This window comes from Cornus florida, unplaced genomic scaffold (assembly GCF_030987335.1).
Source record: "Cornus florida cultivar Cherokee Brave unplaced genomic scaffold, ASM3098733v1 CherokeeBrave_3.0.0_Hap2_Chr08, whole genome shotgun sequence".
Classification (NCBI taxonomy): domain Eukaryota; kingdom Viridiplantae; phylum Streptophyta; class Magnoliopsida; order Cornales; family Cornaceae; genus Cornus; species Cornus florida.
Window position 1 is genome coordinate 50,113,222 of NW_026775578.1, and position 20,987 is coordinate 50,134,208.

Here is a 20,987-nt window from a genome sequence, read left to right on the forward strand (position 1 = left end):
ATTTAATTGGAGTTCAATTAATTTCTTTTAGTGGAGTAGAAATTAATTTATGAATTAATTGCATTGGGTCCATGGACCGGGCCAATTATTAATTCATTATGGCCAATAAAATAATAAGCCCAAAGGATTCTCACTCATAGCCCAACTTGATATTGGAATCCTATTAGATTTGAGACATGTGAATTAGAGATTGAGAAGGAGTTATTATTTTCTTTTCTTTATCTTTATGTTGCCTATAAATATACATGGTCTATGTATATTTTAGGGGTAATTTTTGGTCGAAAGAAAAATGAACCTATTTTCTCTCTCCAGAATATTAGGGTTTATGTTCTCATCTAATATAGGCTCCCACAAGCCTAGTTTTTCCAAGGTCATTCATGGAGGCTTATGAGTGATTTCTAAAGGCAAAACAATTACCAAGAAGATGGAGATCCAAGGAGAAGGCATCTTGCTAAGGGATCTACAATAAGTGAGAACATTCACTTTAGAGGAAAGAATTAAAGGTTTACTCAGACCTTTGATGTAAGTATCTAATCTGTTAATTGAATGATACATCATGTTTTATTTTTGCATAAAACTTATCTCTATGTAATGAATCAAGATCTATGAATTAAAATTCCTCAAAAAGTTTTTAAAACTAGCACGTTTCCCAACAATGGTACCAGAGCATGGTTTGATTCATTACTAGAGATCATGATTTTATGAAAATCATCATTCATGGATCCAAAATTATATTCATATATATTTTTATTGATGTATGTTGATGTATGATTTAATATGTTGATATATATTGATACATGATGATGTATGAATAATCGTAAATGAATGATGTGTATGGTTGGGCCATGGATGAAGCTTATAGGTTAAATAAATGTAATTTTATCTTTGGATGAATGTAATTAAGGCTTTGATTTAGCCGTTTGAAAGTTCAATGATGTAATTTAATTTTTTCCATTGTATTTCAAATTGTAAATATTTTTAAAGCCATGTAATCTTCGTCAATGGATGCTATGAAGCTTCAAGAAGGTCCAAGAGGGTTAAATTAGGCTTCAGGAATTTTCTAAAATTTTTCCAGAATTTTTCAAAATTTTTCTGGAATTTTTTGGGCTTAAATTTAATTTCTGGAAATTTTTATTAATTTTTCTGAATTTATCGGCGATTTTCCGGCGACCGGAGTAATGCTGGCGGCGAGGGACAGCGCTGGAAGGTGGAAAAATAATCTGGTGTAGCACATTTATGGTGCGCATCATGTGCACCCAATGGCATCAGCGCGTGAGGACCACGCGCAGGATAATCCAAAACAATCAAGCGCGTGAGGACCACGCGCTTGTACAAGTCAACACACTGGTGTGTGAGAACATGCACCAGTTACTGTCAGAATCCATGGCGCGTGAGAAGCACGCGCCAGGCAAAGTCTTCATATCAGGCGCGTGGTTTCACGCGCAGTTGTGGCTGACGCGCCTTCTAAGCGCGTACAGGCGCGTGGCGGCGCGTGCCACGCATTACAACTTTCTCCTAGCACGTGGGAGCGCGTGCCACGCGCTGGAGACTTCCAGGGGTGCGTCCTATGCACTGTTATGCTTCTCCTCGCGCCTTCAAGCTCCCGACAGGTGTATACAAGCCGTTGATGGTTGCCAGTACAACTAGAATAGCTTTAAATGTTAAAAGCTGATTCCGTTGGCCATTTAATTTGTTTTTGTCTGTTGTTTATTGATGTAAGTGATGCATGGGAGAGATAATTGTTGATTAATTATTATTCATGCATTGGATCCATAATATTTAATTAAATGACTTGATTTATATTAATTAAATTATGAAAATTAATTGGATTTAAATACTAATTAATTTGAGGGCACTTATTGGGAAACGAAAAATCATTTTTGTAAATTATTTTTAAAGTGTGCCTCAAATTAAATATTAGTGAATCCTTTAAAGTCCAAATATTTTCTAAATTTAATTGGATTAAAATCAAGACGTTTTACATTCATTATAATAAAATGAAAACCCTAATTATGGATGATTAAAAATTGAGTGGGAGCGGGGTTTTTTATACATTGCCCCATGGCCTTCGTTATTAATACCATTGTAATTAGATCTTCAAAAATAAGACTCCACGCATGATTTGAAGAGTCTTAATATTACAAGAATGGTTATCTCATGAAAATAATAATATTAAATGTTCATTGTAATTATATCTTTAAAAATAAGGCCCTACGCATGATTTAAAGAATCTAGATTATAATGACAAGATATTTAATGTTTTATTTTTTTTATTAGAGCTTTAATAACGTTATACACTCAATCTAAAATCAATAGTGTTAGCTCCCCAATGGAGTGGTCTACACTAGGTGATTTTAGAAAGGCTAAACCAAATCGGGAATCATTTCATATAGATAGACAAGGTATTGTCTTAAAAGATATGCAAATGATGGGATTTGCCCCCCAATAACAATAATGAACTTCACCAACCGAATAAGTTATTGGCGTATTGGTTATCCGATTTTTTATGCAGTGGTTAAGGGACCTACACATTATTATTTTAATGGAAGTGCTCACCTAATAGCAAATGAATCCCAACAATAGTAATAATGAACTCCTTTATCAGGATAAGTTATTGACATATTGATTGGTTGATTTATTATACTACAGAGTTGAGGAATCCGCATTAATTAAAAGGGATTGTTCACCAATAATGATAATGATTTCTTGTTTGATTGAGATTTATTATACTATATGGTTAATAAACTCATTTTAATTTTAAATATGCATGACAGTATTAATAATTTACCGTGCATATTGTATGAATGCATTTATATTCAGACTGATTATGTCTAATCCATTTTATCTGCTTGCTAACATATTCAATGTATATGGACCTTATTTATAATGATTGGAAAAGGAACTTAGATATTTTATTCACAACGTAAGGGTACAAAATGTATTTAATACTCCTATACCTAATTCTTTTACTTTAAGATACTTAATAAGATGTTTTAGTGAGATTAGATAGGGCGTATGCCTACGTACCATGTCAGACTTGAACACCATCAAGATAGCCTAAGGAACTCCAGTATGAAATTGTATTTTGAAAATGATTACTTATTATTTAAAAATTAGCTGGAGATCAATAGGGCTGACTTGGGTGGTAAGTTTCAAGTTGACATGATTATTGCCTTATTACCAAACTCGTTCGACTCTTTTAGAGTGAACTAAATAAGGAATCAGTTTAAATTCACAATATCTGATATTCTTATAGAATTGGTAACAAATGAAAGGATAATCAAATAGTATAGGCATTCCTATCAATCTAACCTAGTCTATACCATCTTCTTCTAGGTCTAAGTGGAAGGGCAAAGCAAAGAAGAAGGATGATAATAGGACTAGGCTAACACAAAACATGGGTATCCAAAAGGTTAAAAGGAATAAGGCAGTGTATGTTGAGGGCGAAGAAAACTGTTTCTTTTGTCGCTAACTAAGACACTAAAGGACGAACTGTTTAAGCAATGACGTAGCATAGGAAAATATATATTGAATCATTGAGCCATGTTATGTGGTTGTATCTATTAATTCTTGATGGATAGATTCTAGAGCCACTAAACATGTTTGTAATTGTTGCAAGGATTTCAGGAATCCAGAAGTCTCAATGATATGGAATATATTTGTACTTAACCTGATGTCAAGGTTGTAGCTAAGTCAGTGGGAGTATTACATCTGAAATTAGAGAGTATGAGTATATTAGTATTAGAGAATTATCTTTATGCATAAAAGTTAGACGCAATCTAATTGTTGTTTCACTTGTGGTTTATAAAAACTGTATTGTTATTTTGTAAAATTGCTTTTATAAAATTGAATAGATGTGCGATTGCTTCTGGTGCATTAAAAGATGGTTAATATACTATAACCACAAACTCTTAATATTTACAGGATATAGAAACTAATGTTGTATCTTCTAGATTGAATGTTAAGAAAAAATTTGTTATTCCTGACTCATTGTATTTTTAGTGTCTATTATTGGGTTGTAATCAATCAAAATGAGATTCAAAGATTGGTCAAAAAAGGTTTATTACCTAGTGAGACAGAGGAGCCTAATCCAAACTTGTGAATCCTATTTTAAAGGATAGATATCTCTAAGGGCTTAATTAGCCAGATGAAATAGACATAAAGGACAATTGGAGTCGGTACACACTGACACGTGTGGTCTTATGAACATCCAAGCAAGATTACTCACGTTTTGGATAAGTTTATCTGATGTAACACAAGAATTAAACTCTTGGTATATTCTGAGAAGGTTAAGACTAATGTGGAGCACAGATTAGATAAACTTATCAAGACACTTCGATCTGATCGAGGATATGAGTATTTCTTGGGATAGTGCAATGACTATATGATTAACGAGGGTGTTGTGTACCAGTTTTCCGCAATTGACGCTAAATGGATTTAGGTGTCAAATAGGAATAACAGAATTCCACTTAACATGGTTAGATCTATGATCAGTGATGCTACATTATGTCTTTCATTTAGAGTTTAGCTTTGATGATATCAATGCACATTATGAATTGCATTCCATCTTAGTCTATCTCAAGGATACTGTTGAGCTATGTTTTTTACTAAATCTTAGTTTAAATCACATGCACATATGGGGTAGTCTTGCACATGTGCGCTTGATATGGACAAGTAAGTTGGAAACAGATCATACGCATGATATATTTGATAGCTACTCTAAAAGTCACTAGGACGAATTATTTTATGATCTCAATGATAAAAGTTGATTGTTTACACTCACTGTTTATCTATAGGAGAATCATATTATGAATCACATACCTAGTAGCATAATGTTAGAGAATATGGTATGAGTACCAGATGTACCACATATAAACACACTTAGCATAAAGATTTAGAATTATAGATGAATTCCCTATTGATGTATCAGCATCATCTAGTACACAGATTCCTTTATCGGTACATTGATGTAGTGGGAGGATAATTATCCAATCCGACAGAATCATGTTTTTAGGTGAGACCGTTATAGACATCCTTGTTAAACATGAGTTGGACCTAGTAAGCTACACGGAAGCGTGAACTGATATGGATACAGATCGTTTTGGCGAGTTACTATGAAATCAGAGTTAGAATCTATGTATTCTAATAAATTCTGGGACCTTGTAGAACTTTGTAGTAGGGTGATACCTATGGAAGGGAAGTTAATCTACAAAAAGATACTAGAAGATTTCTTAGTGAATAAATCATGAGTGTACAAGGGAATGTCATTATTTTTCTGATTCTATATATATTGATGACATCTTACTCATTTAGAATGATGTGGAAGTTTTGTCATCAATAAAGAGATAGTTATTCAATTACTTTTAAATGAAGGATTTTCAAGATGTAAGCTATATTCCTAGGATCAAGCTTTTATAAGATCAGGTTAAAAGGAAAATAGGCTTATCTTAATAATCCTACATTGATAAAGTTTTGACCAGGTTTGGTATGCATAACTCAAAGAATGAGTTCTTGCTTTATTGATATAGATGGCTCTCTCTAGTAAGTAGTTTTTCAAGACTATCAAAGGAGATTGAGCAAATGAGACTGGAACAATATGCTTCAGCATATGAGAGTCTCATATATGCCATGGTCTATACAAAACAGGACATCCGCTACATAGTAGGAATAGTCAGTAGAGATCAGTCCAATCTTGGACTTGACAACTGGTCTATTGTGAAAATATCATTAAGTACCTAAAGGGAACCAATGATCTCATACTCATTTATGGATGTGATGATATGGTTCTAGTCAGGTATGCTAGTTCTGATTTTCAATCAGAAGTAGATACTATAAGGTTCATGACTTAGTGTATGTTCACTCAATGGAAGGGAAATCAGTTAGTAGATTGTTAAGCAGATTTCAACTGCTGACTTTAACCTGCAGGTGGAGTACATTGCAGCCTTAAAGGTGGCAATGGAAGCCTTTTTGGTTTGATCTCACTGATTTAGAGGTTGTGGAGCATACTAGCCTGCTTATCGACCTATATTGTGACAATAGTGTAGAAGTAGTCTAAACCAATGACCCAAGGTTCCATAGAGGAACAAGGTATATTGAGAGGAAAGTATCATGTCTTATATGATTTTATCCGGCAAGAAAATGTACTCGTGGCTATAACATTGCGTTGGAACACAACTTTGTTGATCCATTAACAAAGGTGTTATAATCAATAGTTTTAATCGTCATCTGGATAACATTGGAGTTAGTTGCAATCTGAATTGGCTATGAGGGCAAGTGGGAGCTGTTGGGATTTATATGCCTTGGCATAGCAAATTCCCTTTTGGATTAAAGTAACATATGTTCCTAACGTTTCTGAAATATTTATGCATTATACAATTGGTGAATTCAATGTATTATGTTTCGATTGATTATAGAATTAATAGTGTCCACTTGATTACAAGAGATATTTATATATGTATGTGATGGCGATCAATACATGAATATAAATAGTAATCATCAATGGTTCATAGTCGGTAATTATGGATTGACTCATAATTAATTAAGACTTGAACTGGATCCACGCTAGGTTGAGATATATTGTGAGAGCTGTCGTATGCAATTGCTCCCTATGACCGTCATGGCATTTGACTCTTAAGCATGATAAAAGTATAGACTCTTTTATTAATTAATAATTACTTTGATTTATTCGGCGGATTCTTCAGGATCCTTAAACCGACACTTTGGGTAGTTATGTAATTAATAGTTAGAAGGTTATATTTTCAATATTTACATAATTGCTACTTGTATTTATTTTGTATTGATTATGGTTGATCACAAAGTAAATTCGAAAGCATTCGTGTGTTTTTAGACAAAATAATTTATTATATATTTATTTATTTAAATTATTATTTTTGTCAGAAAAATGTTTTGTGATCGAGCCAGAAATAATCAATGGTACCAAAATAAATATATTAATTAAGTAGTCGGATTGATGGCTTTATTTATCCGATAACTAATTATGCATAAAGGGGTCAAAGTGCAATATTGACTTAGAGGTTATTTATTATTTAATTGGAGTTCAATTAATTTCTTTTAGTGGAGTAAAAATTAATTTATGAATTAATTGCATTAGGTCCATGGACCGGGCCAATTATTAATTTATTATAGCCAATAAAATAATAAGCCCAAAGGATTCTCACTCATAGCCTAACTTGATATTGGAATCTTATTAGATTTGAGACATGTGAATTAGAGATTGAGAAGGAGTTATTGTTTCCTTTTCTTTATCTTTATGTTGCCTATAAATATACATGGTCTATGTATATTTTACGGGTAATTTTTGGTAGAAGGAAAAAGGAACCTATTTTCTCTCTCTAGAATATTAGGGTTTATGTTCTCATCTAATATAGGCTCCCACAAGCCTAGTTTTTCCAAGGTCATTCATGGAGGCTTATGAGTGATTCCTAAAGGCAAAACGATTACCAAGAAGATGGAGATCCAAGGAGAAGGCATCTTGCTAAGGGATCTACAATAAGTGAGAACATTCACTTTGGAGGAAAGAATTAAAGGTTTACTCAGACCTTTGATGTAAGTATTTAATCTGTTAATTGAATGATACATCATGTTTTATTTTTGCATAAAACTTATCTCTATGTAATTAATCAAGATTTATGAATTAAAATCCCTCGAAAAGTTTTTAAAACTAGTACGTTTCCCAACAGTACTAAGGAGACAAATCCTCAAAACAAGATCTTCAATAATCAATGATCGTGCCATAACCCTTTATCAGACACTTGGTCCTACCTAACACACCTCGTCACCTGAGATAAATCATCTGAACCCACGTTGTCTCACTGACATGATGCACAGTACCAGGCTCTCACTGTCACTAACAAGTCTAAACAATCATTGACCTTTGACCCGACATCGTGCTAAAGAGGGATTGATTTAGGGGAAATGGTTGGTCAGGCCATTTTCATCCTCGATCTAATCTCAGCATAGACGTCGTTCCTGTCTTCAGGTCCAAAGCTCAAATACAATTTCACACTGTCCTCAAAATAACCATGAGATCCACTCTCTATCAATCCATCGCCTTACACAACCTCAACAACTATATAGTCACATATCAACTTTAAAATCTGATCTTGCCTCAATCACACAATCTAGAACAAGCTAAAAGCAATACGACACTAACTACCATGATCATCAACCAGCGCATAAGATCTCTGACCTCTTCATAACACCCATACCAGGTAAACAACTCCATGTCATCATTCAGTTCAATTCTTACCTCTTCAAAACACACAATACGATCGCCTCATACCTGAAACATCAAAATCAAAGTCAATCATTCCTATTATTCTTCAACGAAATTCCATAACCACTTTCTCTAATCACAAAATTCTAAGGTAACATCAACAGTTATCCTCAAGACACTGCTCAAATCAAACGCTTGTAAAAATATCCGAGTACATAACTCACATCAGATCACCTAATTATCCTCAAACTCTTGGTTCATAACGCATACCCTAGCCATCACCGCTAGTACTAGACTCCGAAAACTTACAATCTCTATCGGCAACTCGTGCCTCACACACCATCGGTCAAGACTACTCTCAGAACAAGCACCACAAAAACCAAAGACTATACCTCCCTCCGTGGGAGTGAGTCGACCCATTTAACCAAGCCTTTACCAATAAACTCTAACAGTGTCACAAACCACACACAAGTCCGTCCACCCACGGACGTGCACAACTCCTAAAGGGAGAACAAGGCTTACAACAAACGACGTCCTTGCCAGGACCAGAACAAATGGAAAAGGTGACAAACCCCACTCTCACAAAAGATTGACAACTTGTACCCGAATGCACCCGACACCCTATCACATGCTACTCACCAATCATCCATGGACACCAAATCTCACCGGAAATGAAATGAACTCCCTACACACACAAGGAGGAGAACCAATTAGAAACACATACGGGACTAAGACCTTGATTCTAGGCGACCTCGCCACAACGGACCGCTATACCTTATCAACACAGAAACCTCGCATATTATACCCCGCAACACCCATGCTAACCAAGACCAATCAGATAAGAGTACCATCACTTACGAAACATTAACACTAGAAACAATCATAGCCTTTCAAACACCACATCCCGTTCTACCTAGAATCAGTCATTCCCAACCGACAACATCTGCGCCACAAAACGACACTTTACTATTCATTACGTCTCCATTTACCAAGGTGACACTGCCTCGATCACCACACAAGACCCGTGACCTTAGTCACAATAACCCACTGACTCATCAAAAAAAAAAGTGCCTATATGGCAACATCGCTCTCACTAGCTCCAATGACTAAACTGTCCACAATTGCCTCAACTGGCGCACAGTCCCATCACCTACCCATCAACACACAATAAGTAACTCTTAATTTCCAAACCACATTTGGATCATAACTTAAATCGCTTTGCTCCTCAGTACTAAGCATCACATCATAACACCTTTACTGTTACTCATTCCAAACAACAATTCAAACTTATCATCCCATCGGACGATTAAACCACTACTAAAGGATTCTTCCGCAAACATCCTTAAGACATCACCATTATAATAAGAGAATAAGCATTACTCTAGATACTCCCCACAACGACCACTAATTATCACTAGAAAAGAACCTCCATACGATAATTCCATGCCGACAAATCCTCAAAACAAAAATGAGCACAAAAACCAGAATGCTTAACACCCAACTGTCACCTCAAAACCATCAATGATTCAATCAATCATTTCAAATCAACAGTCTATCACTTGAATCCTCAAACACCTAGCACAATCACCTAATACTCTAAACATACCCGTAATACAACTTCAACCCATAACTTCCAACTTCCAAAATATAATCCATTCGGTAACACAATACTTCCTATCAATCACTTCATCCGCAAACAACCGAGCCCTTCAATGACCTCATACAACTTGCCTTATAGTGCAATCCTGCTCTACACAACTAAAACTAACCATAGCCAACATGCTTCCTAGACCGTACCAGAACAACCGCGATACACATTTACAACCCATATACTGCATTCGTGACCCAAATAACCTCTGTCACACCTACCACAACTGGTTCGAAAAGAACCTCTGCACCAAACCGTGGCCCAAGTCACAAACACTAACCTCCTAAGGTTATACCTTTCTCACAAAACCCTCACTCGCACATATGACCCCTACGGTCAAAGGAAACCTATGCACCAATTCATGAAACTCACGCACAACATGTAATACCCCTAATTTTAAATGAATAGTCTTGGTATTTTATTCATTATTGTAATTGTATTTTTTTTTAATTATTTATTTGATTTCTTGGTTGTTGGTTTAATTGTTTATTTGATTTAATTGATTAGGTGTTTACTTGAAATACTTGCTTATTTAATTGTTTATTGGATTTAATTGATTAGGTGTTTACTTAAAATATTTTCTTATTTAAATTGGGTGCTAAATTATGTGTATTAGTTTTGTTTTATTTTATTTTATTTTAATGTTTATGGTTAGTAGTAATGGACCAAACCCATTGGTCGCATGGACTACTTGGATAGGAGGTTTATTGGGTACAAATAATTACCCATGGATAGTGATACATATATATATGGGTATATATGTATATAGAGTTATTATATTTATTAACTATCGTTAGTTATTAATATTAATAATAACTCTAAGTCAAATATATATATATATATATATATATATATATATATATATTTTATATATAGCTATAATATTATATAGAAAATATATAGGTATATTTACGGTAGTTCTTTTAAGTCGTATTATTTGTAGCTTGGTATGATTTAGTTTCCTTTTCTATTTTGTTTTCTTTTCCATTAAGGTAGCAGACTTGGATTACGTATAGGACTAGGTTAAATTGTGTAAAGCCTATATAAATATATATGTTATTAGGGTCAGTAAAAGGGGGTTGGATTATATACGTAATATATACTTCATATAGAAAGAGAAGAAAGAGAGAGCTGTGAGGAGAAAAGAGAGAACTCGGCTTGAGCTCAAGGTTAAACAAAGGGAAAAAGGAACGGGGTTGCTTGTGGGTTCGATCCAGAGTAGTGGGAGGTTAGATGACAATCGGAGGTCGTTGGAAAATAGAGATTAATCTAGGACAAAGAAAGAGTTAGGTTTTATTCAAAACCCAAAAGGCAGGTTCTGTATCTTATTCCTTCCTGTAGACCTGTGTTCTGTGCATGCTTAGATAATCTCCAGGATTAATCAGACTGTAAAACTAAACTTGTATGCATATTTAATCAGATGTTTAATTGTATTATGTGTTGTTACTTGAAACTATTTTGTTTTATTAATTGTTTCATCTGTTCATCTTAAATTGTTGTTGGTAATACATACGGGGTTGTTGGGAGTTTCTAAGTTATTTGTGACTTAGTTAGGACTATTTGAGATCTTAACCGAGAGGGTTGGAAGAATTAGAAGTCACCGGAGACAAGACTGACTGATGGCATCGGACCACTGATGGCTTCGAACCATTGATGATCTCGAACCACGGATGGGCTTAGCATACGGATAGGTTCAACACACAAATGGGCTCAGCACACGGATTGGCTCAACACACGGATGGGTTCAGTAGACGGATGGGTTCAGACCACTGATGGCTTCGGACCACTAATGGCTTCGAACTACTGATGGCTTCAGACCACTGATGGCTTCGAACCACTGATGGCTTCGAACCATTGATGGCCTCAGACCACGGATGGGCTCGGACCATGGATGTGCTCAGCACACGGATGGGTTCAGTACACGGATGGGTTTAGAACACAGATGGGTTCTGATGAGCGCGGAAAAGTGTGCATTTAAACCCCTTAAGCTCGAGTATTCTAGGACCTTTATCTATCTTACTTTCCCGTTTTAGACTAATTTCATGTTATTGCCCTTTTCAGGCAGTTATCCCCAAAATAAGTTAATTCAGCCAAATTAGAGCATAAAAGAAGCAATCTCAAGCTAAATAGAAGAATAGAGCAAAGTGGAAGCAAAGTGGTGGAAATCTGCAAACTTCGATCGATTAGGAATATTTTCGATCGATCTTACCTCATTAAGATGGATCCAAGCCTTTGTCCTTATCCAAAAGAATTCACCATCTTCGGTCGATCCAACTTTTCTCAGATCGATCAAACTTCCTTGATCTTATCCTCACCTACCACTTTTGTCCTTATCCTAAAATATCCCAAAATATCTCAGAGATTTTGTCTTTATTCAAAAATGCACTGCCAAGGATGGATCGATCTTTACAGCATTCGGTGGATCTCACCTATGTTAAATCGATCTCACTAAAGTTTGATCGATCGAACTTCATCAAGTCCGAATTAAAACAGAGTCTAGCTCATTAAAAGTTAGCTCATGGTGCAATCATTACAAGGACCAAAGTGCACGAGTCCAGACCATTGGGTGTGACACTTGAGCCTCCTATACAAGGATTTTGAGCCACTTTTACATATAGATCTACATATCTTGATATCTTGAACATATATCATCTTGGAGAGGAGGCTAGAGAATATAAAGAGACATACACATTTTGGGAGTTCTTCCATTCTTCTAGGGTTTCTATCAAGAAGAAGGTCATTCCTACAATGGAGATAGCCCTTGAGGGTTGAATGACTACTTCAATGAATGGCTAAACATCTACTTGGGGCTAGAGTAGCCCCTAAGTTTGCTTCCTAGACCTTGTGTTTTGTATATTTTTGGGGATTTACTTGTAATACATGTTTTGATCTTAGACTTATATATATATCTTGTGGTTTCTACTTGATGTGTATGGATTAATGCTTCCAATTGATTATCTATTTCTAATCATATGTCTATGTATGCCAGAATGGACAATTCATGTGCTTTTCTCTAGATTTATTGGAATTTATGCATGTCTATGTGTATGGATGAAGTTAATCTAGTAATGATCAAAATATAGTGCTTAATTGAACAATCTTGTAATTTATTTGATGGTTCATACTCGTTTCTTGATGGATTGTGCCACACCTTTAGCTTGTTTAGTTTAATTTCCATGTCTTTAGTGTAGATGTAGTGTAGTTGCTTTAGATTCATAGATAGGTGGACAATTTATTCTTGTTCCTTGGTGTTCCATACTTATGAATGAAAAGGGTGTATACCTCTAGATAGTTATTTGTGCATAAATTGTGGTTTCATTGAATGAATTTTAGTCTCATTTGATAGGTTGTGCTTTCCATTTGAATTGGCTAGACAATCTATACTTATTTGCCATCCATGCCTAGTTTCAATTAATGTCACACACACACACACAAGTTACAATTCAATTTCCCCATTGGTATACAATTGCTAGTGTCTAGTGATGTCAAGCTTAGTGGTGAGCTCTAGTATCCCAAGTCCTCTCCTCTATATCTTTTTCCCTATTTTCTAGAATTATTGTATTTTGTTTGCTCTAATTTCAATTGCATTGTAGTTTAATCAATCAAACAAACCACCCTTTGATCACTCAACCTACTAATCCTATATATTGTTTCCATTGCAAATATGCCCACAATTCCTTGGGACGATCCTTACTCACCCTAGCTATAATTTTTTTAGTTAGAGGTAGTAGTGGCTTTTATAAATTTAAAACTTTGCCATATTGCACATTCACACATTTAGTACCTCTTTAGACGTTGGTCGGGCGGCACGCACCAAGTTTTTGGCGCTGTTGCCAAGGATTGAATTGGTAATGCTGTATTTCTTTGGAAACAAATAGGAATTAGTACTCTTTTGATCGTGTCTTTACTTTATTTTTATTTATTTTTTGGTTACTTATTGTGTTTGTTCCTATTTGGCTAGGTGAATTGAACAAGGAAGTTGAGCAAAGGAGAATTGAAAAGTAAGGAGCTACGCTAAGCACAAAAAAGCTAAAATCTAAAAATTGGCAAAGCATAACAAGGCTTGAAAATTCAAAGTTAAATTGAAGTTGCTTAAGGACCCTTTGTGAGATCTTTCTAACTCAATCTCTAGTTAAATCGTTGGCCCGCATGGTGGCAAGTTTTTAAATTCTTAGATAAATCGTGAGCCTGCGTGGAGGCAATTTACTTTTTCTTTGCATATTGTTCAAGCATGGGAATATGGGATCATTGTATGTGGAGATTTGTTGATTAATTTTTTGTGGGGGAGAAGTGATTGCTAATTACTTGTTATTTGTTTTGCTAGTGTATGCATGGTCGTAGGTCATTAAATCCTACTCTTGTCCCTTCTAATTTGTATCTTGAATAGGTTGTTCGTAATCCTAGGGGAAGAGGTAGTTCTTATCACTCCATTTCTTCAATGGAGGAGCAACATGACGACCATGTGGAGGACCATGGTTACGTAGACCAACAAGGCATCCTCTACCTTAATGTGCATCATGACAACATCCAAGTACCATTAGGCATGCCTAGACTATTCATTCCATAGCAACAATAAGGCTAAGTTCCATTGGGAATGCCTCGGCCAATTTTTGCTCCACAACCTCCCATGGTTTAAGTTAATCACAGTGTTCGTTTAGCACCGCTAATTGTGAATCCTCCAATTACTTTGCGTGATCACTACGTGCCTAATGAATACAATGCACCTGCATGCATTCAATTGCCCCCATTTAGAGCATATCATTATGAGATTAAACCACAAACTATTCAAATGTTTCCCAACTATCATGGATTTCCAAGTGAAGAACCTTACAAGAATTTGGATGAGTTTCTTGAAGTGTGTTCCACCGTGAAATACACGAACATGCCAGAGGAAGTTTTAAGACTCAAACTTTTTCCTTTTACCCTTAAAGACAAAGCAAAATATTGGTTTAACAATCTTAGGCCTTTTTCAATAACTTCTTGGGCAGAAATGCAACAAGATTTCTTGAAGAAGTACTATCCGGTTTCAAAGACCAATGCCATGAGAACTTCAATTCGTGAATTTTCTTAAGGGGGTGGGGAAATGTTTCATGAGGCATGGGAAAGGTTTAATAACTTGCTAAGGAAGTGCCCACATCATGACATATCTAAGTGGCAATTAGTTCAATATTTCTTTGAAAGTTTACCAGATAATCACAAGGGTATGGTTATTGCATCTATGGGTGGTTCTTATCTTGATAAGCATGAAAATGATGTTTGGCAATTGTATGAAAGCATGAGTGAGAATTTAATGCATAGATCTTTATCTTCTAAAAATGGTAGAAATCTAGGTGGAAGGAAGAATGTTGGCTTATATCAAGTTGACAATTCCAATGACATAGCCGCCGAGATGAAATCCTTATCTCAAAGGTTTGATCAATTCTTGATCAATCAAACTTCGGCAAATCAAGTGTCTTCCTCCCCTAATCATGTTCATCATCATGCATCTAATGAATCTTGTATAACTTGTTCAAGTGTTTTACATTCTACTTCCAATTGTCCATATGAACATGTGCAAAATGAGCATCATGAGCAAGTCAATGCTACATTTGTCAACTAAAGGAATAATCCTTATGGAATTCATTACAATTCGAGTTGGAGGAACCATCCAAATTTCTCTTGGAAAAGCCAAGGGGAAGGCTTAAACCCTGCCCAAGGTGGTTTGCAAGGAAAGTATTTCCACCTCCAATGCAAAGCCAAGGTTCCCAAGGTTTTAGATCATCATTTCTATCGCATGACAATCAATTTTCTAACTCACATTTTCCTAATCAATCATCGTATTCTCAAGGAAACTCTAGGAGTCCCGCTTTTGTGGAGAAAATGTTGACCGCTCTAGGCACTTTAGAGGGGAACACTCAATTGCTTCATTCCCATTTTCAATCCTTTGCTAAGATAGAAACCCAAGTCAAGCAAATAACTAGTACTTTGAATGCTAGAGAGAAAGGGAAGATGCTATTGAATGCACCATCAAAGCAACAATGTGTTGTGGAGACTCATTCATCATCGAAAGGTTCCACAATTGAACATGTCAATGTAGTGACGACCTTGAGAAATGGGAAGGTTATTGATAATCAAGTAAGTGTTTCCAATGAAGAGAGTGAACCGGTGCAACCAAAAGTTGACACTCGTCCCATTTCACGTTTATTCCTCCTTCATTGCATGTACATGATCATCTTATTGAGACAGTTGTGAAAAATGATTTGAAAGATGAATTGGACAATGATTTGAAAAATGATTTGAAGAATTCTTGTGTTGAAAATGCTTTAAAGAAGGGTTTTGAAAAAAAATTTGAGCCAAGAGCTCCATTTCCAGACGCCTTGAAAGGGTCCATTTCTCTTGAAAAACAAAAGACAAAGACCAATGAAATTGTTGATGTGTTTAGGCAAATGAAGATTAATCTTTCACTTTTTGATGCAATTAAGCAAATTTTGGCTTATGCTAAGTTCTTAAAATATCTTTGCACCCAAAAGAGGAAGAACAAGAGCCAAGCACCAAGGAAAGTGGTCTTAACCGAGCAAGTAAGCTCTATTTTGTAACATAACACTCTCCCAAAATTCAAAGACCCCTGTTCACCTATTACTTCTGGCAATATTGGTGACCATGTCACTAATCGGGCTCTTTTTGATTTAGGAGCAAGTGTTAACCTTCTTCCATACTCGGTATATGTTAAATTGGGCTAAGGAGACTTAAAGCCGACGTCGATAGTTTTGCAACTTGCCAACCGATCCATCAAAAGCCCCGGGGTATCATTGAGGATGTTTTGATTAAGATTGATAAGTTCTTCTTCCCCATTAATTTCGTTGTCATTGACACGGAACCGGTTACGAATCCCAAGAGCCAAATTCCCGTTATCCTTGTCCGTCCTTTCTTGGCAACCGCAAATACCAACATAAATTGTAGGATGGGGATAATGAAAATCTCATTTGGCCACATGAAAGTGAAGTTGAACATTTTTAATCCAACCCCAAATTCAAAGGACAAACATGAAGAAGTGTGTGTTGTGGAAAAATGTCTTAACAATGAATATGATAAAGTTGAGTCCTTGCTTCGAAGTGGAATTTCTAAGAGTCTATCTTCAAACTTGAATTCAAGAAATGTTTTTTCAAAACCTTATGTTGAAAGGGCATGGAAGCCCAAGAGTTGCCTTGATGAAAGACTGTCAATTCCTTTTGATCCAAATCGAACAAGTTCTTTAAAGAACCATTTGTTGGGTGGGATTCAAAAAACCATTCACCCCATCAAGAAGTGGATGCATATCAAGATGTTTGATCCAGGCTAAAAGAGTCCGACGTCTTGCTAGAGACGTTAAAGACTAGTATGCTTTGTAGGGTTTACAACCCTATTCCTCCCTCATTTCTATTTTAATTTTCATTTCTTGCGTCGTCTACATATATTCTGGGTTCATACACATTGTTAGGGATTTTGATTGAGAATGCCTGCAATTTCAGTTCTGATTTAGCATTTTGTATCTGTTCGATCGATCGAACTTCATACCTGCATCCAATCACCTCTCTATCCCATCATGCGAAATTATTTCTCGATCGATCTGAAATTCCAAGATCGATCCAACTTCTTCTTAGATCGATCTTCAGTTCCAACACTTACAAAAATTTTTGAACCCATGAAAATCAGCTCTCTGTGCATCGATCGAACTTGTCTGCAGGTTTTCACCTTTTCGATCGATCGAAGTCTCTTTTCAGATCGATCTGTGTTCCTTTGTTGACTTTGACTTTGCCTGCATTTTGATTTTTAAATTTTAGAATTTATAATATATATATATATATATATATATATATATATATATATATATATATATTTGCAATGTTATTTTATTTTACTTTATTTTCAAAAATTCCAAAAAGATTTTTATTTTATTTTAATTTTTACTTTTATTTTATTAAAAAAAAAAAATTCAAAATTCAAAAAAAAAATTCTTTTATTTTATTTTCTTTTACTTTATTTCCAAAAACACAAAAACAGTTTTAATTTTAATTTTCAAAACCTCAAAAATTTCAAAAATACTGTGTCGTTTTGAAGCTTAGATCGATCTGTGTTCCTTCAAGATCAATCTATGTTTGATCGATTGGATTTCTTAGTAATGGATTGAAAATGTTAGAGGTAGTTTTTTATATAGAAGCCAAGGGTCATTTGGATCGATTCCAAAGATCAATCTAAGACCCTAGCTTCTCTCCCGCCGCTGTGACCTTCTTCCCAACCTCCGGCGAGCTTCCAGAGCTTCGAATATCTCTTTTTCCCTTCAAATCTCATTATCTCTCCCTCGTCTTCACTTCTCTTCTCAGATTAGGTAAGTTTTGAGTTTTATTTTTTATTTCGAGCTTTAATCTTATGTTTTTCGTGCTTTCCATGCTTAGATCTTGAGTTTCCATGATTGATTATTGCCTTTTTGAGTTGTTGATTTATATGTATATATTTGTATATATGTTTGATTCGGAATTCAATTTTGGGGGTCACGTGCCAAGATAAGTGACCAAAATTGTGTTATTGATGTGTGAGAGGGCCCACGAGCTTGCTCGGGAGTCCCCCGTGTCATCCCGTCACATATTTGTGACTTTTCAAATTTCTCACAATAGTTCGATCGATCAAATTATTCTCTGATCGATCAGAGAAAGATTGATCTCATTTAGTCCTGATCGATCTAACTTAGATCGATCTCATATTTTCCTGATCGATCGAGAATCACAGATTTGCATTTACACCTTACACACTATCTTTTGTGTTCCATGCTATCTTATTTATGACCAATACCTGTGTTTTCCACATTGGATGCATTCCATACTTACACTGTTTAGCATGTTTCACTTAGTCATTGTTTATTTGACTGTGCCATCACTTGCATAGATTCATGTACTTTATTCTGAGTTGTCTATCTTATTTGACATACATGTTTCTATATGTTATGCTTCAATTAGCTTTTACTGACTCCAGTTGCAAGTGTTTCTTTTTTTACAGGCCATGGCTAGGGTAAAGACAGTTTCCCGTAGGCAGTATGTATGCCGACTTTGACAGCGTATAGAGCCTTCAGAGGAGTAGGTGGGACCTTCTCATGTTCAGGACCTAGATCCAGCTCAGTCCTTATCAGCCGACACCAGACTACAGTCTTCGGCTTCTGCACATCTTCTTCAAATGTGGCTAAGCATTCACCACCACCAGCATAGCTAGGCCAGATCCGAGACAGGCCTAACAGGAGATATAGACATATTCAGGTGGCGCATGAGTCGGTATTCGATATTGCCTTCTTTTCCCGGTCAGTTCTGACCCGGGCGGCATTTGATGACATTAATCGGCGGGGCATATCTACTATTTTCTCGATAGTTACTTACCCTGCTTACCCGAGGCTCATCTGAGTGTTTTTCTAGAACCTCCGGCCGGCCCCAAGTAACCTATCGGAGCTGCGGATCACTATCAATGCCCCTATCAGTATCACTGTTGAGTCACTGGCCATATCCTCCCGATGCTCGCATACTTGCCCTCCCGACCTTCAGTATCTTATTCTGAGGAGGCCTTCGGATGCAGACATGGCCGTTGCTCTGACCGGCCACTACAATGATGGCAAGACATTCGCCACTCAGACTTATCTACCCGACGATCTTTGGTTCTTTGATTCGGTTCTCTTCCAAAACGTATTTATGGCAGGCCATAAGATCCAGCGGCATTCAGATTTTTTAGCTGCTTTTTATGCCTTCTATACCGAGCATTGGTTCTCTGTTCTTGCACTTATCTGGAGTGTCATGATGAGATTGTATACGAGCTTTATTAGCAAGGCCAAGCCTAAACAGGCCACTTTCCTCCCCTTTGGACATCTTATTACACAGATCCTTAACACCCGGAGGAGCATACTGAGTCAGGGGCTTGCCACTATGGCAAGAAGGATTGGAACAAGAGCTATAATGCTCTTATTTGGAGTTTAGAGCAGGAGGCTGTCTTTGCAGTTGAGGAGGCTACAGAGGAGGAGGCGGCAGCAGCAGCAGCGATAGAGCATGATCCAGCAGACCCACCGGCGGCGCAGACGTGCATATGGATATAGATCTGGAGCGAAAGCCAGCACCAGAGTCACCACATCACTCTCAGGCATGGTTGCCATTACATTTTTTGGAGCATAGTCAGGCTGAGCATCATTCTCCTGACCTAGTTATCCCTGATGCTCCAGCACCGACACTTGGCTTAGGAGAGCGTATATAGACCTTGGAAGACGTAGTTGTCTCTCTTCAGTCAAATGTGGCCTCTCTCAGCACTAATGTGGCATCTCTCCGCTCAGACGTCGTAGTTGTGCTGCATGATTTATCTAGAGATATCCGGGGATCACGCCTCGTTCGCTTGACCTCCTCTGCTTGATCTCTCTATCTCTTTACTCTCATCATTATACATATATATGATACATTATACATCTCTATCTCTTTTTCTTTTCTATGCATGATATTTTTGGATTTCTGGATCTTCTATTGATACATTTATCTGTGATTGACTCCATTTATCAGGTACATCCCAATGACTTCAGTGAGAGAGAGAGTGCTACCTAATTTTTTTCAGGACCACCCTTATTCCTCTCTCTTTACTTTATTTATTATCCCATTTACACTTGCGTGTCCACTGTACACTATTATTATCCCTTTTGTTATCTGATAAGTTTTATCGAAGTGCCATCTTTTCAAGACCATAGTTAATTCCAAGTTTGGGGGGGAGGGGGGGTTATACCACCCACTTTGGATACTTATGTCCCAGCCATTCTTTGCCTTAGTTGCACTGGCATACTCTTTCCTTTTGTTCTCTTTGCACATTGAGGACATTATGCCATTTATGTTTGGGGGTAATGGGTGTTAATTGCAGTGTTTGCTTTCAATTCAAAATTTTAAGCATGACTTGTGTATTTGAGGGATTTTCTACGATTGGTCCATGACTGGCTGTGATTTTGATCTTTTGAGGACTATATTGCTTAAAATTTAAAAATTGCTTGACTTGAAAGTTCAATACTCCTTGTTTTCCTTGTGGATGCTGGTGTGGACAGGGGGTCGCACCCCAAATCCAAAGTTTATGCACCAAAGATAG